The following is a 7,252-nucleotide window of genomic DNA, read 5'->3' on the forward strand; positions in this document are numbered from 1 at the left end:
GAAGCAGCCAGTTAGGAAGGGACTTCAGGAAGCCAGCTGTTAGCAGTTCAGAGAGCAAGCCGGTGTGAACCTGAGCCTGTGAGGGAAGAAACTGCTCTTTTGTTTATTTTTGGGTTTGGTTTTTTTTTTCCTCCCCAGTCAGTGGCTTAAGTTACCCTTGAAATAAAGGCAGCTGCTCCTCTTCTGGGAAAAGTACTGTGTGCCAACTGACATGCTCCAGACATTGGCTTTAAATTCCTGACGTGTTTGACAACTTTTAAAATCACAAGCTTTTATACCATCTGATCTGGCTGTGTAATACAGACTCTGGAAATGCACAAAGTTTCTGAGCCCAGTTTTTTCTCCGCTGTCGTTTTCTTAGCACGGAGAGATGCATTTTGATCTGATTGGCTGTTATGTGGACCGTTGTGTCTGGGGTTTCAGAAATCATTTGTAAACTGATCTTTAATTGCAATATGTCATGACAGATTTCTTTTTCCAGTTGCCGTCTTGTAAAAATCCTGCGTCAGGAAAATGCTGTTCAGAAGCACACTTGACGCTACTAGGGCAGGAAAGCTGATTGTTGGCATGAGCTGCTGCTGCCATTGGTGTCTTCATGCGAGGCAGACCCTTCCCATCTCAGCCACTTCAGCTTTCTTGGCTGTGAAACGCAGAAAGCCCAGCAAAATAGGACTCCGTGTGTGAAAGCAAATGGATCAAGCATGGCGTTCCAAGCTGAGCAGAATTACTAACTTTTTTTTGTTGTGTTATTAGAACCTCACAATGCATAATTTCCCGAGAAGTGTCTTGTTCCTAATTCTCTCTGTTTCCAACAAATCCAGCTGTTCAAGTAGTTTATTGAGTTGTTGGTTGTTTGTTTTTTTTTGATTTATTTCACAACTGATGGTGGAGGAAGGAGGAAGTTCTTGTGGTTAAGGCACATGACTGTTCTTTGCATCTTGAAGCGTTAAGCAAACAGAATGTCTGGACCGGAAGAAATGAAGGAAACATTTTTGACATGTACTGGTGAAGGTATTCCTCTTGTCCATCTGATGTTTCATGTTGAGGAGTGTTTGAACCAATAAGGGTGAGGTGACCTGTAGCTGGAAGAAGTAAGGGAATTCCTGACCTTCCTAGAAGCACCTAATATACGTTTTCCCTTGAGAGCACAAGTATCTGTCCTGCTAAAAAGAAACGGAGAAAATTCTGTTTGTTTCCCTCTGCAGTCTTCCACTTTATTGCTTTCCTTAAATGTCTTCACCATTACCGTATTCTTGCTGCTCGATTCACGAGAAAAGTGCTGAGCAGGTAGACGGGGAATGCCAAGAGAGAGATTTCTTGTTTCCTGTGAAGTGCCAAGAAGGAAGCGACTGAAGTAAGAGGGAACCCTTGCAGGTGGCATTGCAAAGAGCTGTGATACATTGGTGGGGTTGAATGTTGAAAACGATTATCTCGTTTGTTTTGTAGTGTTTTTAAATTATGGCTTAGCAGAGCTGGATGATGAAATAATTTGCCATGAAACGCTAGAGCACTGCTCTGGGTCTTCATGGCGCTCTGATGCTGTACAAGATAAATGAAGTTGTCCGGTTCACGGTGGGTAGAGGAGTGGTCAGAGGCTGTTCATCCTCCCACGAAGGCTGGATGAGAACTTGCATTGCTGTCCAGGAACAGGTTTTTGGCCCTTTTCCGTTTGGTTTCTTCTAGTCATGGGATTCATCGCTCCATGAGGGCCACTGGCACCTGCTCCCAGCCACGCTGAGTTTGGCCTGTTCGTAAATGTCCTCCTTCTAAACTTGTGGTTCATAGCGTGCCGCACATCTCACCAAGTTTTAGAGGGAGCGTTTGAGTTTGACTCAAAAACTAAAAAACAAAAAGTTTTCAGGTAGTTGCTGACCTGTTCTTTTCTATCTTAATCTGCATCCAGCAATCTCCATTTTCCCCAGATACATCCTGAAGGTAGCGCTTTTCAGAGCAGAGTGGCCACCATCTGGCTTTGCCCTCGCTCGCTTCTTGGTGCGTCCTTTGCCATTAATCTAGTGTGTGAACTTGAAGAGTTGGGTGACGTTACTGCCCCGTGTTCTCGGGTACAGCCTCGTTTTGATCCTTTTGTCCTGTTAATTCTCTTGATATTTGATGTGGAGCTTTAAGCAGTCAGCTCAAGAAAACACTCTTGGATCCCAGCGGTGTCTGCAGTCATCCTACTGAACAATATGATATTTAAGCACTGAGAAGCAAAAAATCCTGGTTTAGAACGTAAACTTTCAGCAGTGGGAAGAAAAGCTGAGTGGGATGAACGGACAGCATGTATTCGTGGAAAGATGTATTCTTGATTTAGTGGAAAAGAATGGGAAATCAACCCACATCATTGACATTAGCTTGTCGCAGAGGGAGTCTGCATCTATCCTTACCCAGAAAAGGATGTTTTCTCTGTGTGGTACTTTGGAGTGAAAGGTGCTATAAGGAGTATTATTGTGATAGTCAGTTCTTACTTAGTAGTGACTTGTTGCCGTGGGGAATAAAACTGGCTGACTTGACTGCTTTGCTTGTAGTCTACATCATATGTGAATGGAGAAAGTGCTGTTTCTTCCGCAAATATTAAGGAAATGGAAGGAGGTTGTTCTCAGTGTCGTCGTCGTCCCCGTCCCCCCGCCCCCTTTCTTATTTGCTACTGTTGATAACTTACTGGGACTCTGCTTTCGGCAGTGTTAGCGAGACCTAATTGAATGCACAGTTCTCGTTCATTGCTGTCTAGTGTTGTCTTGTGCTATCATCGGGTAGTTGTGATCAACACTGGGAGGCAGGTATCGGAGGTGTTTCCAGTTTGGGGACTGGGGATAAGCTGGCTTCCGTGCAGCTGCCGTTCTTATTTCTGAGTCACTGTTAGGTCAAAATGAAGCCTTGGCAGAATGGATAAAATGTGTTGATGTCTCAGCTGCTTTTGTTGAAACGGCAGATTTTTGTTTTGTTTGGAGAATCTGGTTATCACAGTTTGATAGGATTTATTTTGCTGTCCTTTTTAATTACTGCTTTTTTCCTCCCCTCCTCCTCTTCTGCTCCTTCCTTTTTCTCCTGTCTGCATGTGCCCATCAGACACGTTACCGGGAGCTGGCAGTAGCCCTGGATTCCAGCAATCTTAACGAACAAGCAGTTCGTTACACAGATAGAGGAACTGGTAAGAAACAATCCAACCAACCAGTCTGACATGGTCCTCGCTGCTCCTCCAAGCTCTTTGGGTGTCTGCAGAGTTATGGGTTCTCTCCTAGTGCCACAAGGAAGGCTGCTTACACAGCACTCTGTAGGGAAGAAAATGAGCTGCACGGGAAACCTGTTCAGCGGCCTTAGACGTTGAGCCCCTTGTGAATGTATTGGCTCAACTGAGGAACAAGAAACGGAGTTTTGTTGGTTCCATTTAAGTGTGCTCTGCTGATCTCATCAGGCTTTCCCTGGATGATAAGCATCCTGATAAAACAGCTATTTCTGCGCCTGGTCCGAATCCTTGAAACACACAATTCTGGTGCTGGCTGCAGTGTGAAAAGCTGTTTCTGCAGGTGGTGCTGCTGGTCTAACGATATCGGCGAGGTGGGAGCAGTAGGCCTGAGAGGGTCTGGGGCTGGTTTCTGATCATATCCTCAGCTTCTCTTGGCACGCTGAGTGAACTGCTTTGTCCTGTGGCCTGCATGGATTCCCGCTGCAGCTTTTCAGCCTTCAGCTTTAACACTGCAAGAAATGCAGCCAAGTGGACTTGTTTCAGTCTGAAAAGAGCCTTTCTTGTGTGAAATGCTTTTCCCCATTTTGTTCCTCTGTAAAAGTACACTTTTTGCAGCAAAGTTCAGCATTTCCCGGTGTACGCCGTGACCCCCCCTTGTTGTTTTCCTTTGGGCTTTGGGTTATTTTTGTTCCATTCTGTTTCTTTTTGTGTTTTAGCTGGGCTGCAGAGGAACTTGGCATAGTGCATTGCCCACCCAAGGTTCTCCTTGTTTGCCTGCTTTTACGCCGGCCTGCAGCTGTGTAGGGCCTTTGCTGCATTGGTGGTCTTGCCTTTGCTTTTGCTGGTTATGTTGTGCATGGGCATTGCTAGAATCAAAACCTGTCACTCATCGCTCTTCCGTCTGTAGTCATCTTTCAAAATGCATTGAAGTAGTAGCAGTAGTAGTAAAGAAAGAGCTTGGACAATGCTCATTCTTTGGGAAGGCAAAAAAGTCCTGCGTATGTAGTTAGTTACGAGGCATCTGTGAAGAAGCTGTCAGGGAGACAACAAGCAAATAGCAAACGCAGCAGCACAGTTGTGTGGCGGCCTGGGTAGGCAGCTGCCACCTTTGTCTCCTTCACCTCATATCTAAAGGTGCATTACCTACGGACAACAAATCTCCAAATACTTCACCGCTAAGATGGAAATGGGCTAGGACAGAATTACCCCTTCTCTTTGTGTCTGGCTTCAGCCCTCCCATACCACCTCCTGCAGAAGTCTGCCAACACCAGTGCGGCTCTGCGTGACTTAAGGCCAGCTCTTCAGTGGAATAAAGGTCTGAGGTCTCAGTTAAAGGAAAAGACTACGTTTTTGTTTGGGGTTATTGGTTGGTTGGTTTGTTTATTTATTTATTTATTGGTGTGTTTTTTTTAAAAACCCCAGCATTTCTGGCAATCATCCCAATACACCAGGATTACTGCCGTCAGTTGCACAGATGTGGGGATGCGAGTTTAACTGAAGTTGGTAGATGCTCAGATGTAGACATGGAGGGGTTTCAGCAGCGGTGTTGGAGAGCAACTGTGGCAATCTACTGAGCGATGAGAAAGATGCCTGGCATATGAAGTACATTAGTGAAGGCAGCTCCAGATCTCGTATTTTTAATAGCTAAGATGAACTTCCTAGTCCTCTACAGAAAGGACAGTGGAAATTCTGTTTGCGTGAATTGGGCATGTATCCTACTTTGTTGAAGTGAAAATGTGTTTCAGATGTGTGAGAGTATTTTCTCTTGACACTGGTGCATCACTTTTCTTCCACAGAAAGAGCAGAGCCAGGAGGCAGTGGATCAGCTGGAGAAGGTAAAGTGTGTCCTGGTTTTGGATAGGCAGAAAAATAGTATCTCTTCCTTGGCGGCGTAGAGAGTATTGTGGGCTGTGGCCCAGGCACGTGTGGTCTTGTCTTATGTTAGATTCAGTTTCATTTGTAGCGTAGGGTTGAATAACTTGACTTGATGAGTTAGGCCTGCCTGGCAGGTAGCGTTCTTATTTTGACACAAGCGAACGTTTAAATACTCAGGTATTAGAGGAGTGTGGTGGAGGCAGGAGAATACAAGTCCTTGCCAGTAGCTTGCTTCCAAGCACTACTGTTTTTATGCTAGCAGCGATGGTGCTGTGCTGTTACTGCCAATCTAGGATGGATAAATAGTGAAGGCGTTCAAATAACGCAAGGCTGAAGTATGTCTTTAAAAAGACTGCTGTCGTTTCGATGCTGCAAGTACTACCAATGTATCACTGCTTTTTTAGTTTGACACAAAACAAGGGTTACCCATCTACTTTTTTGTGCTAAGTAGGCATCATTTCTTTATACAGGAAAAGAAGGAGTTGGAAAAGAAATTTTCTGAAGAGCAAGCCGCGCTGAGGAAACAGCTACGGGTAAGGCAGAGCCTCCATTACAGTAACACTACCTGCCTTCTGCTGTTCTCTGGATTACTGACCATTCGTAGTCTTTACTCGGGAAGCCACGAGCGCGTTCCTTCAGGAAAACTGGCAGTCAGCCCGACTGTGCTTAACTGCACGAGCTCTTTACCTTTACTGAGTTAGCCTTTTGTGGCAACAGTGATGTTGCAGTTACAAGCAAAGAAGTTTTGTGCTGAGCCGATTTTCCTTTCCCAAAGGTTCGTATCCAGACTACTGGAATTGTAGCTTCTGAGAAGTCTGAGTTGCAGGCGGCACTTGCACGTACTCAGCAAGCTGCAGGGAAGAAATCAGGTAATTGACTGTGGGCACTCCAGCTCAAGCTGTTGGTCAAAGTGTGAATTTCAAGCCAGAGGCATGACAGTTGCTGGCAGCCAGCTCACAGCAGTGGCCGACTCCTCGGTGGGCAATAGTGGGCACCATCGCTGCCTCTGTCCCCCGAGCTGCCCCCAAGTGGGAGCATGTTGATCCCATGGCAGTTGAGGTTCTTTAGTGCATCGCTAAAGCCTTGTCAGCCCTGTTCAGCCCCGGTGACTACCCCAGGCTGCTCCTTTCTGACTTTCTTCTGATCCTTTTAAAACTTAGTTCCCTTTTTGCCACCCTCACTCCCACACAGCTATCGCGTAAAGGTAGGTTTTACCCGAGCCCTTCATTCTGAACCAAGTTTGAGCAACAATTTCTATTAGAAAGAAAGATCCCAACCAACATATTGCCTATTCTGCAGAGGAAGTTTCGTCATCTCCCTCAAAGTGAGGATGGTAGTTACCGAGAGCTTTACTGCCCAGAGCTGCTAGTGAGCCACCTGTAGAGCCAGGGGCGGAACCAGGTCTGCTGACTTGCAAAGCTCTGTGCTGCCTTAAGAGCTTGTTGACAAAGTAGAAAGTGCTGTTTAGCAGTTCCAAAAAGCCCTTTGTGGTCCAGCCTCAACTCACTCTGTTCTGACTTGTTCAGGAGAAGCCGAGAGCCTTGCTGATCGTTTACGTTCATCCCGCCAGAGGGTAGTGGAGCTGGAACGTACTTTGTCCTTCGTCTCTATGCTGCAGGAACAGGCAGAGAAGGTAAGAGTCACCTCTGCTTATGCTTCACCAGCAGCTCTGCCTTTGGCTATTTGCTTGTCAGTACACTAATGCAAAGTCTGTAGTCCCTGCTCGGAGAAGAGGCAGAAATTAACATTCTGAATTGTTAATTAACCTTGTAAAGCCCTGTGTTCTCCATGGTCAAGGCAAACTTCATTCAGGTTTCTGTGACCACTAATCATATGGTCCAGTTGCTGTCTTCAGATCCGGCACCTTACTTCATTAGTCTTGCCAGCTCCACGCAACAGAAGCGCCACCGAGACCTTGTCTCAGGAGGGTCTCCATCAGGCAGACACTTCAGTATTGATATTCATCCAGAAGTCTGCAGAAAGGACCTCACGTTCAGTTAGTAGCATCGCGTTTGAAAAGGCTGAGCAGATTTATTCCTGGCAAATTCAGGAGGTTCTAAGCAACCTGTCCTGAAGGATTTTGCCAAAGTTCTGATGCTTTCCAGTTCAGCTGATGTGCTAAAGGTGAAGTATTTTGCTGAAGTCTGCAGCTGAATCATTCATTATTTTTTTCTCCAGCATAACGAACAG

This window comes from Falco punctatus (assembly GCF_963210335.1).
Source record: "Falco punctatus genome assembly, chromosome: 9".
NCBI classification, from domain to species: Eukaryota; Metazoa; Chordata; class Aves; order Falconiformes; family Falconidae; genus Falco; species Falco punctatus.